The sequence below is a fragment of the Panthera tigris genome, chromosome B2 (assembly GCF_018350195.1).
Source record: "Panthera tigris isolate Pti1 chromosome B2, P.tigris_Pti1_mat1.1, whole genome shotgun sequence".
NCBI classification, from domain to species: Eukaryota; Metazoa; Chordata; class Mammalia; order Carnivora; family Felidae; genus Panthera; species Panthera tigris.
In genome coordinates this window covers 96,491,171-96,508,646 of record NC_056664.1, presented here as the reverse complement: position 1 = coordinate 96,508,646, position 17,476 = coordinate 96,491,171, and the positions used below count along the sequence as shown (strand labels likewise).

The following is a 17,476-nucleotide window of genomic DNA, read 5'->3' as shown; positions in this document are numbered from 1 at the left end:
TGGCAGAGAACATCCTATCGCTCCCCTCCCCCCCAGTTTCTTCTCACAACCCATGGGTTTGTATGTAGGCATGGCCCCACGTGTGGCCATAGGTAGACAGACTCCGTCCTTTGGGATAGCGGAAAAGATAGGGAATTCCCAAAGGAGGATTTCTTACAAAGCGCCCATTCTGCCTGGTCATTAATTGACCTGACTTACAGAGCAGGCAGATGCCATCCTTTTCCATGTACGTCTGTTGGGGTCTAACTAGGAAATCTCTTTAGTACTTAAGACACTGGGTATTTAATCCAGGGAAATGGTCACACGGTGATGAAGAGCCAAAACAGGAGACTGGAAAATCAGCCCCAGTCCTGGTGGTTGCAACCATCCCTAGGCTGGAGGGGGAGAGGGAGGAAGTGGTGTTGCAGAAGGCAGACCAGGTAACCTAGCCAGAGCTAAAGCCACTGGGGAGAAGTTCCTGGCAGAGACTTAGTGAAGCAAAGCCAGATTCCTTGGCTTCATCCATGCCAACCGCCAGCCTTCGAACTCAGACCGGCACCTCGCACTGGGCAAATCCAGCCAGCAGCCAGCTGAGGATGACGGGCCAAGGGCCAACTCCTGGAATCTCCAGAGCGCTGTCTTCTCTAGGGATGTCACCTGAAGTGGAGGAAGGCCTGTCTGTGTGGGGGACTTGATTAGAGAAAAGAGATGGGCACCTGCAACAAGGAGGTGGCATCTAGTCCGTCCCAGGCGTGGCACCTGCTTTCCCTTGCTCTCTGAGGCTCACCTGAGGAGCTGCTCCAGGCCCGTGGGCCCCAATTGTGGTGCTGGTGTTAAAAGCAGCTTCTCTTTTCTTCTTGTGCTGGCTGAGGGGACTGGCAGGTCCCAGAAAAGAGGTAGATTTAGGCTACAGCTGAGCAGCAATTCTGCCAATGAATTATTCATTGCTCTGGTCTGCCTGTCTCTCATGTTCAAATGTTCTAAAGTTTCTCCAAATCTTACAGATTGGAATGGCGGTCTTCCCACTTCACTGTGCATATTCTCTACTCTTGCTTTAGGTACCTTTCCTCCCTCCCCTTGTATATATGAACCTTGGCTCTCTATCACCCTGGCTGCTGCACCCTTACTGGGTGCAGTAAAGGTTCCAGTGTGTGGGAGGGAGGGGCTTTTCTAAGTTCAGCCAAGGGTGGAGTAGATTTGACAGACTTTTCAAGTCTTCCCTCACAGCAGATGGCTGCTTGCAGGAGGCAGGAACCACCCCGCCCCTGCACCTGACCCAACAGCAGAGTTGGGAGCCCTACCTGTGGAGGAGACATCGCTGTCCTGAAGTCTCCTTCTATGTGCTAGGCACCTCTAGGAGCCTCTTTTCAGGGGGTTGAGGGAACAAGTCTGCACATGACAACTACCCTCAAGACTTTTAACAGATTCATCACCTTTGAACATTCTGTTGAACCTGCTTTCTACCTGGTTGTTATGTGGGACAACTGGAACTAACTGGTCCTTTTTGTTCCTGGATCAGTTCCTATTTTTCCAGGACAAGTTGTCTTATTTACAGTTTCTTTGTACCTTTCCTATTAAGACTGGTAGAGACAACGGCATATTGGTATATAATTAATGGAATAAAGTACCTAGAGATACACTCTCCCATATTTAAAAAAATCAACAAAAATTAATTATATTTTATTCTATTCACTCTTCTATTGATTGCAGCCAAAGTTTGGTACACTTTAGCTTAGGTTTCTAAGTATCGGAAAGAACTCCTAGCTTTTCACGAACCATTATTTCAATTTATTATATTACCATTGCTGTTGTAGTTGCTGTTATTGATTCATACATGGTTACAACTTTCTTCTTTGCCCTCTAGCAACACCCCTGATATTCTTAAAATCATCCTTGTGCTGGTGGTAACAATAAGATGTTTCAAGCTATTCCTAACCTTTCTCTGTCCCCACGATATGGCACACGCTATCTTTAAGGAGTCTTGGTTTTATTTAAAGTGGAGACTAGTATCAGGAAGCAAAATGTGAGTGCCGGGGGTGAGTACCCATGAATGTTGGCTCTGGCTTTTGTTGGCCCAATTTTTGCGTCAGAATTGGGGGAAACGTGTATTAAGTTCTCTTTCTCCGTTTCACAGATTGTTTTACTGTCCCTCTTCTTATGGTATGAAGGTTTCATTGACCATCAACGTGTTCCATTATGTTGATATATTTCTATTCAAAATTTACAGAGATGAAAGCACACCTGTGACCCCAGCTGTGGGCTGTTAGCTTAGGTGAGATGGTAGACTCCACGGTGAATGGTGCTGCCTCCAGTGCCAGGTGCACTCTGTGGGTGCAGGATTGCACCGGCTGCTGTGAAGAGCAGAGTGACGTATGAAACATGGCCCCTGGCCTCGAGGAATGCACAAGTCATTTATGTGCATGAAACAATGAGAAAACGACATGAGCCATCATTCCATTGGTGCCTACTGCAACCGGAGGTGCAGGCAATGGGGGGGCGAAGGCGTTGAGAGAAGGGAGGGTCAGTGAGTGGAGAGGGAAAGTCTGAAGCAGGAGAGTATGGGCCACCTTGGAGAATGCGTGCATTTCAGAGAGATGCCAAGGCACATCCTTATCACTGGAAACCACCTCACATACAGGACCTAGGCAGCCTGGGAAGCCATGGATCTGAGGGTGTGTACGAGGCTGCTGGTCCAAGAATGACACTAGAGGTACCAGCTTATTGGTGAATTCAATATGGTGCCTCAGAATGAAAGAAAACAAGATTGTAGTTGTACTTTTGAAATGACAGAGAGAGCATCACACCAAGGATAGGAACGCATGCCATATGGTTAACAGAAAGAAATAATTTAGAGTCCGCTAGGAGTTTAGACATCTTTCTTTTCTTTTTTTCATTTTTCTGCTTCTTTCTTTTTTTAATTTTAATTTTAATTGTTTTTAATTTACATCCAAATTAGTTAGCATATAGTGCAACAATGATTTCAGGAGTAGATTCCTTAGTGCCCCTTTCCCATTTAGCCCATCCCCCCTCCCACAACCCCTCCAGTAACCCTCAGTTTGTTCTCCATATTTATGAGTCTCTTCTGTTTTGTCCCCCTCCCTGGTTTTATATTATTTTTGTTTCCTTCCCGTATGTTCATCTGTTTTGTCTCTTAAAGTCCTCATATGAGTGAAGTTATATGATTTTTGTCTTTCTCTGACTAATTTCACTCAGCATAAGACCCTCCAGTTCCACCCACATAGTTGCAAATGGCAAGATTTCATTCTTTTTGATTGCCACGTAATACTTCGTTGTATATATATATATACCACATCTTCTGTATCCATTCATCCATCGGTGGACATTTGGGCTCTTTCCATACTTTGGCTATTGTTGATAGTATTGCTATAAACACAGGGGTGCATGTGTCCCTTCGAAACAGCACACCTGTATCCCTTGGATAAATGCCTAGTAATGCGATTTCTGGGTCATAGGGTATTTCTATTTTTAGTTTTTTGAGGAACCTTCATACTGTTTTCCAGAGTGGCTGCACCAGCTTGCATTCCTACCAACAATGCAAAAGAGATCCTCTTTCTCCACATCCTCGCCAACATCTGTTGTTGCTTGAGTTGTTAATGTCAGCCATTCTGACAGGTGTAAGGTGGTACTCATTGTGGTTTTGCTTTGTATTTCCCTGATGATGAGTGATGCTGAGCATTTTTTCATGTGTCGGTTGGCCATCTGGATGTCTTCTTTGGAGAAGTGTCTATTCATGTCTTTTGCCCGTTTCTTCACTGGATTATCTGTTTTTTGGGTGTTGAGTTTGATAACTTCTTTATAGATTTTGGATACTAACCCTTTATCTGATATGTCATTTGCAAATATCTTCTCCCATTCTGTCAGTTGCCTTTTAGTTTTGCTGATTGTTTCCTTCACTGTGCAGAAGCTTTTTATTTTGATGAGGTCCCAGTAGTTCATTTTTGCTTTTGTTTCCCTTGCCTCTGGAGACATGTTGAGTAAGAAGTTGCTGTGGCCAAGATTGAAGAGGTTTTGCCTGCTTTCTCCTCGAGGATTTTGATGGCTTCCTGTCTTACATTTAGGTCTTTCATCCATTTTGCGTTTATTTTTGTATATGGTGTAAGAAAGCAGTCCAGGTTCATTCTTCTGCATGTTGCTGTCCAGTTTTCCCAGCACCACTTGCTGAAGAGACTGTCTTTATTCCATTGGATATTCTTTCCTGCTCTGTCAAAGATTAGTTGGCCATATGTTTGTGGGTCCATTTCTGGGTTCTCTATTCTGTTCCATTGATCTGAGTGTCTGTTGTTTGTGCCAGTACCATACTGTCTTGATGATCACAACTCTGTAGTATAGCTTGAAGTCTGGGATTGTGATGCCTCCTGCTTTGGTTTTCTTTTTCAAGATCGCTTTGGCTATTCGGTATCTTTTCTGGTTCCATACAAATTTTAGGATTCTAGCTCTGTGAAGAATGCTGGTGTTATTTTGATAGGCATTGCATTGAATATGTAGATTGCTTTGGGTAGTATTGACATTTTAACAATATTTGTTCTTCCTATCCAGGAGCATGGAATCTTTTTCCATTTTTTTGTGTCTTCTTCAATTTCTTTCATAAGCTCTCTATAGTTTTCAGCATATAGATTTTTCACCTCTTTGGTTAGATTTATTCCTAGGTATTCTATGGTTTTTGGTGCAACTGTAAGTGGGATTGATTCCTTGATTTCTCTTTCTGTTGCTTCAGTGTTGGTGTATAGGAATGCAACTGATTTCTGTGCATTGGTTATCCTGAAACTTTGCTGAATTCATGAATCAGTTCTAGCAGTTTTTTGGTGGAATCGTTTGGGTTTTCCATATAGAGTATCATGTTATCTGCGAAGAGTGAAAGTTTGCCCTCCTCCTGGCCGATTTGGATGCCTTTTATTTCTTTGTGTTGTCTGACTGCAGAGGCTAAGACTTCCAATACTATGTTGAATAACAGTGGTGAGAGTGGACATCCCTGCCTTGTTCCTGACCTTAGGGGGGAAGCTCTCAGTTTTTCCCCATTGAGGATGATATTAACGTTGGGTTGTTCATATATAGCTTTTATGATCTCAAGGTATGCTCCTTCTATCCCTACTTTCTTGAGGGTTTTTATCAAGAAAGGATGCTGTATTTTGTCAAATGCTTTCTCTGCATCTATTGAAAGGATCATATGGTTCTTGTCCTTTCTTTTATTGATGTGGTGAATCACGTTGTTTTGCAGATATTGATCCAGCCCTGCATCCTAGGTATAAATCCCAGTTGGTCATGGTGAATAATTTTTTTAATGTATTGTTGGAGCCAGTTGGCTAATATCTTGTTGAGGATTTTTGCATCCATGTTCATCAGGGAAATTGGTCTATAGTTCTCCTTTTTAGTGGGGTCTAGTCAGGTTTTGGAATCAAGGTAATGCTGACTTCATAGAAAGAGTTTGGAAGTTTTCCTTCCATTTGTATTTTTTGGAACACCTTCAAGAGAATAGGTGTTAACTCTTCCTTAAATGTTTGGCAGAATTCCCCTGGAAAGCCATCTGGACCTGGACTCTTGTTTTTTGGCAGATTTTTGCTTACTAATTCGATTTCCTTACTGGTTACGGGTCTGTTCAAATTTTCTATTTCTTCCTGTTTCATTTTTGGTAGGGTATATGTTTCTAGGAATTTGTCCATTTCTTCCAGATTGCCCATTTTATTGGCATATAATTGCTTATAATATTCTCTTATTATTGTTTTTATTTCTGCTGTGTTGGTTGTGATCTCTCCTTTTTCATTCTTGATTTTATTTATTTGAGTCCTTTCCTTTTTCTTTTTGATCAAACTGGCTAGGGGTTTATCAATTTTGTTAATTCTTTCAAAGGACCAGCTTCTGGTTTCATTGATCTGTTCTATGGTTTTTTTGGTTTCGATAGCATTAATTTCTGCTCTAATCTTTATTATTCCCTGTATTCTGCTGTTTTTGTGTTTTATTTGCTGTTCTTTTTCCAGCTCCTTAAGGCGTAATGTTAGGTTGTGTATCTGAGATCTTTCTTCCTTCTTTAGGAAGGCCTGGATTGCTATATACTTGCCTTTGCTGTATCCCAGAGGTTTTGGGTTGTGGTGTTATCATTTTCATTGACTTCCATATACTTTTAATTTACTCTTTAACTGCTTGGTTAGCCCATTCATTCTTTAGTAAGATGTTCTTCAGTCTCCAAGTATTTGTTACCTTTCCAAATTTTTTCTTGTGGTTGATTTCGAGTTTCATAGCATTGTGGTCTGAAAATATGCACGCTATGGTCTCGATCTTTTTGTACTTACTTAGGGCTGATTTGTGTCCCAGTATATGGTCTATTCTGGAGAATGTTCCATGTGCACTGGAGAAAAATGTATATTCTGCTGCTTTAGGATGAAATGTTCTGAATATATCTGTTAAGTCCATCTGGTCCAGTGTATCATTCAAAGCCATTGTTTCCTTGTTGATTTTTTGATTAGATGATCTGTCCATTGCTTTGAGTGGGATGTTGAAGTCCCCTACTATTATGGTATTACTATCGATGAGTTTCTTTATGTTTGTGATCAATTGATTTATCTATTTGGGTGCTCTCACATTTGGCACATAAAGGATTACAATTGTTATGTCGGTCTTCTTGGTGGATAGACCCCTTGATTATGATGTAACACCCTTCTCCATCTCTTGATACAGTCTTTATTTTAAAGTCTAGATTGTCTGATGTAAGTATGGCTACTCCGGCTTTCTTTTGTTGTCCATTAGCATGATAGATGGTTCTCCATCCCTTTATTTTCAATCTGAAGGTATCTTTAGGTCTAAAGTGGGTCTCTTGTAAACAGCATATAGATGGATCTTGTTTTCTTATCCATTCTGTTATCCTATGTCTTTTGATTGGAACATTGAGTCCGTTGACATTTAGAGTGAGTACTGAAAGATACAAATTTATTACCATTATGATGCTTGTAGAGTTGGAGTTTCTGGTGGTGTTCTCTGGTCCTTTGTAATTTTTGATGCTTTTGGTATTTATTTATTTATATATATATATTTTCATATTTTCTCCCCTCAGAGAGTCCCCCTTAAAATTTCTTGCAGGGCTGGTTAGTGGTCATAAACTCCTTTAATTTTTCTTTGTCTGGGAAACTTTATCTCTCCTTCTATTTTGAATGACAGCCTTGCTGGATAAAGAATTCTTAGCTGCATATTTTTCGGATTCAGCACACTGAATATATCCTGCCACTCCTTTCTGGCCTGCCAGATTTCTGTGGATAGGTCTGCTGCAAATCTGATCTGTCTTCCCTTGTAGGTTAGGGACTTTTTTTCCCTTGCGCTTTCATGATTCTCTCCTTGCCTGAGTATTTTGTGAATTTGACTGCGATATGCCTTGTTGATGGTCAGTTTTTGTTGAATCTAATGCGGGTCCTCTGTGCTTCCTGGATTTTGATGTCTGTGTCTTTCGCCACGTTAGGAAAGTTTTCCGCTATGATTTGCTCACATAACCCCTCTACCCCTATTTGTCTCTCTTCCTCTTCTGGGATCCCTATGATTCTGATGTTTCTTTTTAATGAGTCATTGATTTCTCTAATTCTTAAATCGTGCTCTTTTGCCTTAACCTCCCTCTTTTTTTCTGCTTCATTATTCTCTATAAGTTTGTCCTGTATATCGCTGATTCTCTGTTCTGCCTCATCCATCCTTGTTGCCACTGCATCCATCCATGATTGCATCTCAGTTATAGCATTTTTAATTTCATTCTGGCTGTTTTTTACTTCTTTTGTCTCCGCAGAAGGGGATTCTAATCTATTTTCGACTCCAGCTAGTATTCTTATTATTGTAATTCTAAATTCTGGTTCAGACATCTTGCTTGTATCTGTGTTGGTTAAATCCCTGGCTGTCGTTTCTTCGTGCTCTTTTTTTTAGGGTGAATTCCTTCGTTTTGTCATTTTGAAGGGAGAAAAGGAATTAATGAGGTAGAAAATTAAAATTAAAAAAAATGAAAACTAAAAAATTAAAAACACACACACTCACAAAAATCGAATAAATGATGCTAGATCCTAGGTGTGTTTTGGTCTGGGTGTTGAAAATCATTTGACAGATTAGAGAAAAAAAAGGGGGGAGCAAGAAAAAAAAGGAAACCGTTTGAGAATTTGAAAAAATGAACACACTGAAGTAGACTAAAATGAGATGATGGGAATAAAATAGAATTTGAAAAAATATACATAAAATTAAAGAATATAGTAGGAAAAATTAAAGAAAAATATTTTTAATAAAAATTAAAAATAAATATGAATTTTTTTCTTTTTCTGTATTCAAGAAAAAGAAACAAAAATGAGAAAAAAGAGAAAAAAGAGAAAAAAAGGAAATCGTTTGAAAATTTGAAAAGGTGAATACACTGAAGTAGCCTAAAATAAAATGACGGAAGTAAAATAGAATTTGAAAAAATTTACACAAAAGTAAAAAATGTAGTAATAAAAATTAAAGGAAAATATTTTTAATAAAAATTGAAAATAAAAATGAATGTTTTCTCTTTCTGTATTCAAGAAAAAGGAAAGAAGTGTAAAAGAGGAAAAAAAAAGAAAGAAAAGAATAGATGGGCCTGCTAACAGATTGAAGTAGGACTGAAATTACTTCATTTTCCCCTAGAAGTCAGTCTATGTAGCACTTTATAGTCCATAAACTAAGCTGGCGGTGAGACTTGGGTTCTTGAAGAGTGAAGTTGGCCCATGTGGGCGGGGCTCAGTGTAATGGCTCTTTTCTCCACTAGATGGCGCTGTCAGCCTGCTGGGGTGGATTGTTGCGGTGCTCGTAGGTGCGTATGTGCATGCGCAGGAGCGGTAAAAATGGCGTCACCCAGCTGCCCAGTCTGTTCTCCTGGATCAGCAATCGCGCACCTGTCCTCTGTCTTCAGCTTTTGTCCACTCCCTACTTTTTCACTCTCTGTGACCAGGCCCCAGGCAGTACCTCTCGCCCAAGTTTTGTCTCAGCTGCAGCTGTTTTCCCCAACCCTTTACTTCCAAAGGACTGAGACTTTGACCCGTTCCGCCCCTCTGCAGGAGGGTCTCACTGGGCAATGGCCGAATGAGCAATGGCCGAATACCGGCTGCACCCAGGAATGCTTGCTGGACCCTGCTGCTGCTGATGCCCAGAGACTGCGGTCAAGTGCCAGCCTGCCCCAGAAAAAGTTCGTGAAATAGTGTAGCAGCAGTATTTCAGGGATTATGGAAAATCACAACACACATCTGGCACCAGACTTCACCCTTAATGACCTTGTTCCTGCACCAGCATATGTGGCCATTTTCTGGGGTCTGCTGGGACCAGGTGGCTTCAAAAGTCTCTACCAAATGTCTTTCCAGCAGTGGAACTGCTTTCCCCCGTGTGGCCCAAGAACCTCCTGTTCCCCACTCTGTTCCTGGGGATTCACTCTTCCCACCAGAGCACCGCCAGGTATCGAGCTGCGGAGTTGCAGACTTTGCGCTCCCCTTGTTTACAGTCTTAATGGAATTTAAACCCTCTCCTTTCTCCCTTTTTAGTTTAGTCCCTGCGGCTGTTTCCAATTTTCCACTTTCTCTCCAGCTGCTTTTGGGGATGGGTGCTTTTCCTGTATTCCCACCCCCCCACACCCCAGTCTCTGTCCTCTCTCTGCTCGCAAAAGCACCTCCCTTCCTGTGCCTTCTTGCTCCCCAAGTTCACCTCTCCATGCCGCGTACCTGCTGAATTCTGTGGCTCAGATTGTGCAGATTGTTCTGTTAATCCTCCAATCAGTTTTCTAGGTGTGTAGGATGGTTTAGTGTTGGTCTGGCTGTATTTCATGGATGCGAGACACACAAAAAACTCCCATGCTGTTCCTCCATCTTGGCTCCTCCCTAGACATCTTTCTAACTGCCTCTTCTCAAAGCTTTTAGAAGCAACAGAAAGCCGTTGATCCGGCTTCCAGTCTGGCTGGCCCACCCTTGTCCATGTGCTACCCAGCAACCCTGCACACACCTGCTCTATTGCATTTAGCTTATGCTGCCTGGGAAAACCCTAGCTCTGATGTTACCTTTTTGTGTTTCTCCTGCCACCATTCCTTCCAACTCTGTTAAAAGAACTGATTTATTTCTTCCTGCTGTTCCTATAGCATTTTACATGAAACCTCTGTAATACCGTCCATCTCACATATTATTTATTTATATTTATGTATATTTATATATATCTTTATTTACCTGTTGTCCATCGTGAGTATCTTAGGAGATGTGTTTTATTTATTGTCATCCGTAATCCAAGTGCCTAACACAGTATTTTACACTCACTACATATTTAACAGGTATTTGTTGGAGGAATTAATAAATAAATGAGTGAATGAATGAGTGAATACATGAATACATGCCTCAGGATTGAGTTAGGTGACTCAGTGGTCCCATGCTATTGGTGTCTGCTTTCGACTTGGTAACTCTTGGTTCTTTACCTTGATGAAGCACCATTAGCCAGGACTTTGGTTTGTATGTATTAGATTTGCGAGGCTAACAGGTCAAATGTCCTCCCCAAATTCACAGACCAGATCTTAGTTCCTCTTGGTTCAATTGTAATAATTCCAGCTAAGCCTTGTTTCGATAAGAGGGAGATCTAGGAAAGCAGCAGTAAATCACTTCATTTAATATGTCAAGCCAGGAGTTGACAACCGCTTATAGGGTATAACTAGAAGATTTATAGACCTGATGATTAGGCTGCTCTAGGGACAGAATCTTTTATGTTTATTAAAACTCTTTGCTCCAAGATGGCTCCCAAATCCGACCTGAACCAAGGCAGCCTGTATTTGCTGAAGTCTGCGATTGAAAGCAGAGAAATTCAGAGGTACCATATAACACCTGCAAGATTTTGAGAGTTCTCAAGTGATGTACATATTTGGTTGTATCAGACTATGTGTTGGTGGAGAGGTTGTCTTCGGCAGCATTTGAGGTCTTTTAAGGTCTTTGGAGATGAGGGAAGTTGTTGGGGGAGGGCAGTGACCCAACTGCCACCTGGGGCCTCAGTGGCAGGGCTTGCAGGGTATCAAGGAGGGACCAGGGAGTGCACTGCTGCTCTTGAGAGCTGGTTCTCTCTTCCTGTCTGCCGTCTGTTTAGACACTCTTATTAGCTCCGAAATAACCTTCTCCATTATTTTTGGTGATGAGGTCCTTTTTTTTTTTTTTTAATTTTGTCACAGTTTGTTTAGGATGTTAGAGCAGTGGTCAGTGAAGTTCTGTAGCTCAAGTGCCAAAACAATTAGAAAACAAGAAAACAAAAGGCCATTTGAAGATGCACAAATTTCCAAAAAAAAAAAAAAAACCCAAAACAACAATAACAAAAAAACCCAACTTTCCAGACAAGGGGAATTATTCACTCATTGTTTATTTTTCTATTTATGGTGTTTTTCTGCCTAGGGTTTAAAATATTCCAACAATGCAGAATGGTACAAAGACAGCAAAAACATCTTTCAATATCTGTCTGCCCAGAGACAACTACCAGTCTTTTGATGATAATCTTTCCAAGACCTCTTTTCATGCTTAACACATGCAGACTTATCTCTATTATATATATACAAAGATATGAATAGAATCATAGCACATATGCTATTTTGTAGTCTTCAATGCAATTTTATATGTATACACACATTTACATTTATAATTTATGAATGTGAAATATTATATTCACAAAATATCCACTTTATAAATGGGAAATAATTTACTTAACTGGTTTTGAGAGACATTTTGATTGCTTTCAGTTTTTCACTATTATAAACAATGTGCAAAGAATACCCTTGGCCATATATCTTTGTGTGCTTCTCAGATGCTCTTCTTAGGACAAATCCTTAGGAGTAATATGGCTGGATTAGGAAGCGTGCATCTGAAAGTTAAGAGATTTTCAAATTGTCCTACAGAAAGGTTAGCCAATTTCCACCCCTACCAACAGTAAATGGGAATCCTCGTTCCTCTACTCCTCACCAGCATGAACTATTGATTGATTTATTCATATTTATCAATCTGATCAGCAATATGTGATATCTCATTGTACTTTTGGGGGAGGTTGCCAGTAAAGTTTAGAAGCCTTTCTTTTGATAATTGACCATTTCTTTTCTTCATTTCCTCCTTCCTTCCTTCTTCTCTCTGAATCATCTGAGTCCTTTGCCCATTTTTCTATCGCAGTATTTATTTTTATTTTTATAATTTGAAGGAGTTTTTTGTATTAAGCTTTTGTTGGTCCCATATGTAGCAAACAGTTTTTTCAGATTTTCATTTTTCCTTCTGCATAATTTGCTTTTGCTGTATAAAGCATTTGAGTTTTATGTAGTCATGTCTATTAGTCTTTACATTTCCAAACTGCTTCCTGAATTTTTCACATAGTTAGAAAGTCTGCCTCCATTCCAAGAGTATTAAAATGTTGACCTTCATTGTCTTCAGTACTTCTTGTTTCTTTTTTTGAGGTCTATTTTAGTTTTAGTTATCTCTAGAATTAATTTCGCTCAAATAATAGTTAAATTTTTCTTTATTTCTTTAAATTTTTTTAAATGTTCATTTATTTTTGAGAGAGAGAGAGAGAGAGACAGACAGAGCATGAGCAGGGGAGGGGCAGAGAGAGAGAGAGAGAAAGACAGAATTCGAAGCAGCCTCCAGGTTCTGAGCTGTCAGCACAAAGCCTGACATGGGACCCGAACTCATGAACCGTGAGATCATGACCTGAGCCAAAGTCGGACGCTTAACCGACTGAGCCACTCAGGTGCCCCAAATTTTCTTTATTTCTAAGTGTCTGTTTTCCATAGCTCATTTGTTGAGATTTCCTGCACTGATATGATAAATGATCTTAAGTTTCAAACAAATGGAAACTTAACGTATGTTTAATTTCTGGCCTAGCTTTTCCATCAATCTGATTGCTTAGCCCTGTACCTTACTGCTGCCATTGTTATAGTTTTATAATATACTTTAGAAACCAGGAGGGCAAGTCTCCAGTGGCCTTTGTTTTGTCCTTCTTTTCTTAAAGTCTGTTTGGATTTTTAATGTGATTGCACTTGTAGGATGATTTAGGTGAAAATTATACTTCAGAAATACCCATCTGTCCAATAACAGAATAATCATTTTTAAATATTATTTTAAGGCATAAGTAGGATTTTTTTAAAAAAAATATTACTTTCTTCATGTAAGTCCTACTTATTGAATTTCATGAAGTACTATGAAGGGTCTGAGATTTTTATCCTCTGCAAGCAAACAGGTCAGCCTACCACAATGTCATGGATATGGTAGAAGAAAAATGGCTCCCAGTCCAGAGGCACAGCAGGTGGTTTGTCTTCATGTTCCCACCTGTTTCCCTTGTCCAAGTTCCATGGCGATGATGTACATCCTGTGGGTTTGTGTCACAGCTGAGAAACTCTAAGCTCAGGAAATCAAATGAGAGGTCAGAATAACCTTCTGTGACCTAACTGATAAAAATGAGAGGAGTAAACTGAGGAAGAAGAAAGAGCATTCCAGGCAAAGGGAACTACATATGCAAAGGCCCTGTGGTGGGAGGAATTTTAGCAACTATAAACACCCGGGGGAAAAAAAGTCACTATGGTAATTCCATTGTTTTTCTGGCTCAGGGTGCCATAGAAAGCTAAGAGTGTATTATTTTCATTAGGATTTGTTGCTGTTCTTTATTCTTAAAGAACTTTTCTTCAGACACAGAGAGCCTCCTCATTATGGAAGACAGCCTCTTAATATATGTTTGAGTATTTTCCTTTTCTGTTAGTTTTTTGCTAATGTTTATGTATTTATTTTGAGAGAGGCAGAGAATGTGAGCAGTGGAGGTGCAGAGAAAGAGAGAGAGAATCCCAAGCAGGCTCTGTGCTGTCAGGGCAGAGCCCATCGTGGGGCTCAATCTCACCAGCTGTGAGATCATGATCTGAGCTGAAATCAGGAGTTGGAGGTTCAACCAACTGAGGTACCCAGGCGCCCCCTTTTCTATTAGTTTCGATCTTTTCATTAAACATCTGATAAATGGTCATTGTCTATCTTCCATAGTTATGTTCTCCCTAAAAAAAAAAAAATCCCATCTTCCTTGTTTCCCCTGCATTCCAAGATTGGGACCCTTCCTTGTTTTCAGTAGTAAGTATTCAGTATTTGTTATTTTTCTTTTTTTTTTTTTCTTTTTTTTTTGGTTCATGTCTTAGTTTTGGAAAAGGACATTTTTGGAGACCCTGAACTATTGTCACCATCATTTCCAAAGTGTCTGAGTCTGTTATTAAAATACCACTTTGTGTTTTCCCCTAACTCTTTATAATTATTCCAAGGAGACTTTCAGAGAACCCCACATAATTAAAATAACCTCTTCAGTTTTTAAAAATCTTGTTACTTAAAATTGCATTTACTCGCATATTAAAATATTGATTTGTGAGAAGGAATTGAAAAATAGTATCTTCTTGATCAGTGGATGAACCATCTCCAAGTATTTCCCCAATTACTGTAGTGCCTCGTGTGCCACCAATAATAGTTCACTGTTGGGGCACTTGAGTGGCTCAGCCGGTTAAATGTCTGACTTCAGCTCAGGCTCAGGTTGTGATCTTGCCGCTCGTGAGTTCGAGCCCAATGTCTGGCTCTGTGCCGAAAGCTCAGAGCCTGGAGCCTGCTTCGGATTCGGTGTCTCCCTCTCTCTCTGCCCCTGCCCCATTCACGCTCTGTCTTTCTCTTGAAAAAATAAAATAAAATAAAAACATTAAAAAAACAAAAAAATAATAGTTCATTGCTGCTCCGCTAGCATGAAATTCATTAATCAGATTTAGTTTTCAGGAAAGCTCCTTCATACCCTAAGATAGATGCACTTCCAGTAAGGAAGTGGAAAGTCGCACAAGTCCTGTTTTTTCCTCACAGTAGAGGAAGAGAATTAGAACAACAGAAAAGCTCAGTTTAAAAGATGGCTTTTTTTGAGGTGCCTGGGTGGCTCAGTCGGTTAAGTGTCTGACTTTGGCTCAGGTCATGATCTCACAGTCCATGAGTTCAAGCCCCACATTGGGCTCTGTGCTGACAGCTCAGAACCTGGAGCCTGCTTTGGATTCTGTGTCTCCCTCTCTCTCTGCCCCTCCCCCACTCACACTCTGTCTCTCTCTCTCTCTCTCTCTCTCTCTCTCTCTCAAAACTAAATAAACATTAAAAAATTTGTTTAAAAAGATGACTTTTTTTGTAGGAAATTTTTTTCTAAAATTTTCTAAATTTTTTTTCTATTTTTTTCTAACATAGTGAGAAATTTGGGGATAGTTCAGCATAATTTTGAGGGATACAAATTTTTAGGATAATATGCTAATTAGTCACCGGTCCTTCACTCTTCAAAACCTATTCAACAAGAAGACTTTTGTGAGGGAGTATCTAAGTTAGCAGAGGATCACAATTCATCAGGGAAGGAACGCAGCCAACTGAGCCTTCAAAAACAGGAGGAAAGAGATTCAATGCCTTCTCTGGACCTGGGTTTTCTCTTATTGACTTTTGATCTTAATGTTAGATACATCGCTGACCTTGTCCCTAGAGGCAAAGTAGAAAGGTAGAAAAACCTGTCCTAGACTAGAAAAAGAAATCCCATTTCCAAAATCTGTAAACTAAAAATGGAGAAGCAGACACTTGATCATGATAGCTCAAAATGGGACTCAGATCAAGTTCCACACAGCAAAGATCTTACTGAATAAATTTTGGTGGTTTTTCAATGTTTTGGGAAGCTGCTTTTTTGAAAACGAGTGTTTGGGGTATTTGTTGGCACTGGGGATGTTGACAGTAAGTCTAGAAATGGAATGATTCCCTTTGTTCACATATTGATGGGTTTATCTTCATTGATTATGATTCATTGACTGTAAGATGCCCTTGATAATATCACACCTCATTATTTCATGTACCAAGAAAGAAAAATTGCTCCATACAGAATTTGATGTGCTTGCAATGCTTTAGGGTGCATTGTGATTTCAGAGATGTTATTTTGTAAAAAAGTGTGCATTTTAGAATCAATGAGACATGGTGTTTTTCTTACACAAAAACAAGAAAAATCGACATCCTCAACAGCTTGTCTATCTACCTGAAATACCTAACAATAAACAAATTTATGCTTTAAAATTCTATGTGCTAGGTATGATATTTCCAAGAGCAATCAATATTATTGAGTGGATACCGTTAATATTCAGAGAATTAACAAACTGAACTGACATTTGTAAAAGATGCCCCAAATTTCCCGTCATGTTTTAGGATATCAAATATCCACTATTTGATATTTTCCTTCCGGAGCAAAGCAATCTGGTTCCTACAGTGGCTGCCCAGACCTGGGGGGTAGGGACCACTTCCATCATCTTTCCGAATTTTTCCTGTGGCCTCTTGAGCAAAAGCTTCTCATTTCCAACTGTTGGCTACCATTAAGCCTCAGAAATGAGTTTTGTCACCTAACATCATCCCTGAGTTAGAGTGTAGAGTTCTTTCTGTCCGACTTGTTACATTTCTTAACATTCAAGGAAATCTGACCCTTGAGCTCATGATACTGCTGAGCTCCCTGGGTTGGAGTTGATCAACTACCTCTTGCTGCAAGATTTAGTCAACTCTACCTGAGAGAGCTTATCATTAGTATATTTTTTTTAAGTTTTATTTATTTTGAGAGGTAGAAGAGGGACAGAGAGAAGGAGAGAGAGAATCCGAAGCAGGCTCCGAGTTGTCAGCCTGATGTGGGGCTCGAATTCATGAACTGTGAGGTCATAACCTGAGCTGAAGTCAGACGCTTGACTGACTAAGCCACCCAGGGACCCGTGTCATCAGTATTTTTAATGCTATGAATATTATAGCATGTGGGGTATCTGTTTGGGGGAAAGGATGTGTCCATAGCGAACAATTACCAACAGTTCTATAGTCTCTGCCACTTACGTCATTTCCTTTCACTTTTTTACCACATACATTTTTGCATAGTGGAGATCATTTTTAAGCACAATTTATGAGACGCTTTTTCATTCAATCTCATGTTGTTGAAATAATATGGTTAAAGACTTTTAACCAGGTGATTGTTTTGTTCTGTAGATAATGTTAACTATTCCCCTATTGCTTGTTATTTGGGCTCCATCCATTCCATTTTTGCAATTCTAAACATGCTAAAATGAACATCTCTGTAGGTAAATCCCTATCCGCATTTTGACCGAGGGACATAACTTTAATACAATTGATTTGTACCGTTACATCCCTTCCATGGGAAAAATAAAGGTCATAACAATTTATAACCCAACCAAAGGGGCAGGAGCGAATGTGAGGGAATAGTTGTATTTATCTAATACTATTGTCGAATCACTTCAAGGTTGAACGAAGTGGGGAAACTGAGACACACATTGATAAAGTCGTCTCGTTGCTGGCAGCACTATTGGTTGCATTTGGAGCTGGGAATCTATTGTCCTCTCCACCTAGACAGCATCTTCCCTGCTTTGTTATAGCCCTGTGGAAATTTGCTCTCCTTGAAATGATCCCAGAACTCCAACAGCACTGTAAAAACTCCTAGTGGTTCTTGGCTGTTT

At 40.0% G+C, this 17,476-nt stretch overlaps 1 protein-coding gene across 9 annotated transcripts in view; it reads left to right on the top strand.

The window, feature by feature from the left end:
• The window catches only part of SCML4 (Scm polycomb group protein like 4), a 119,341-nt gene that overhangs the window by 39,938 nt on the left and 61,927 nt on the right, over positions 1–17,476 (top strand). The window lies entirely within an intron of this gene.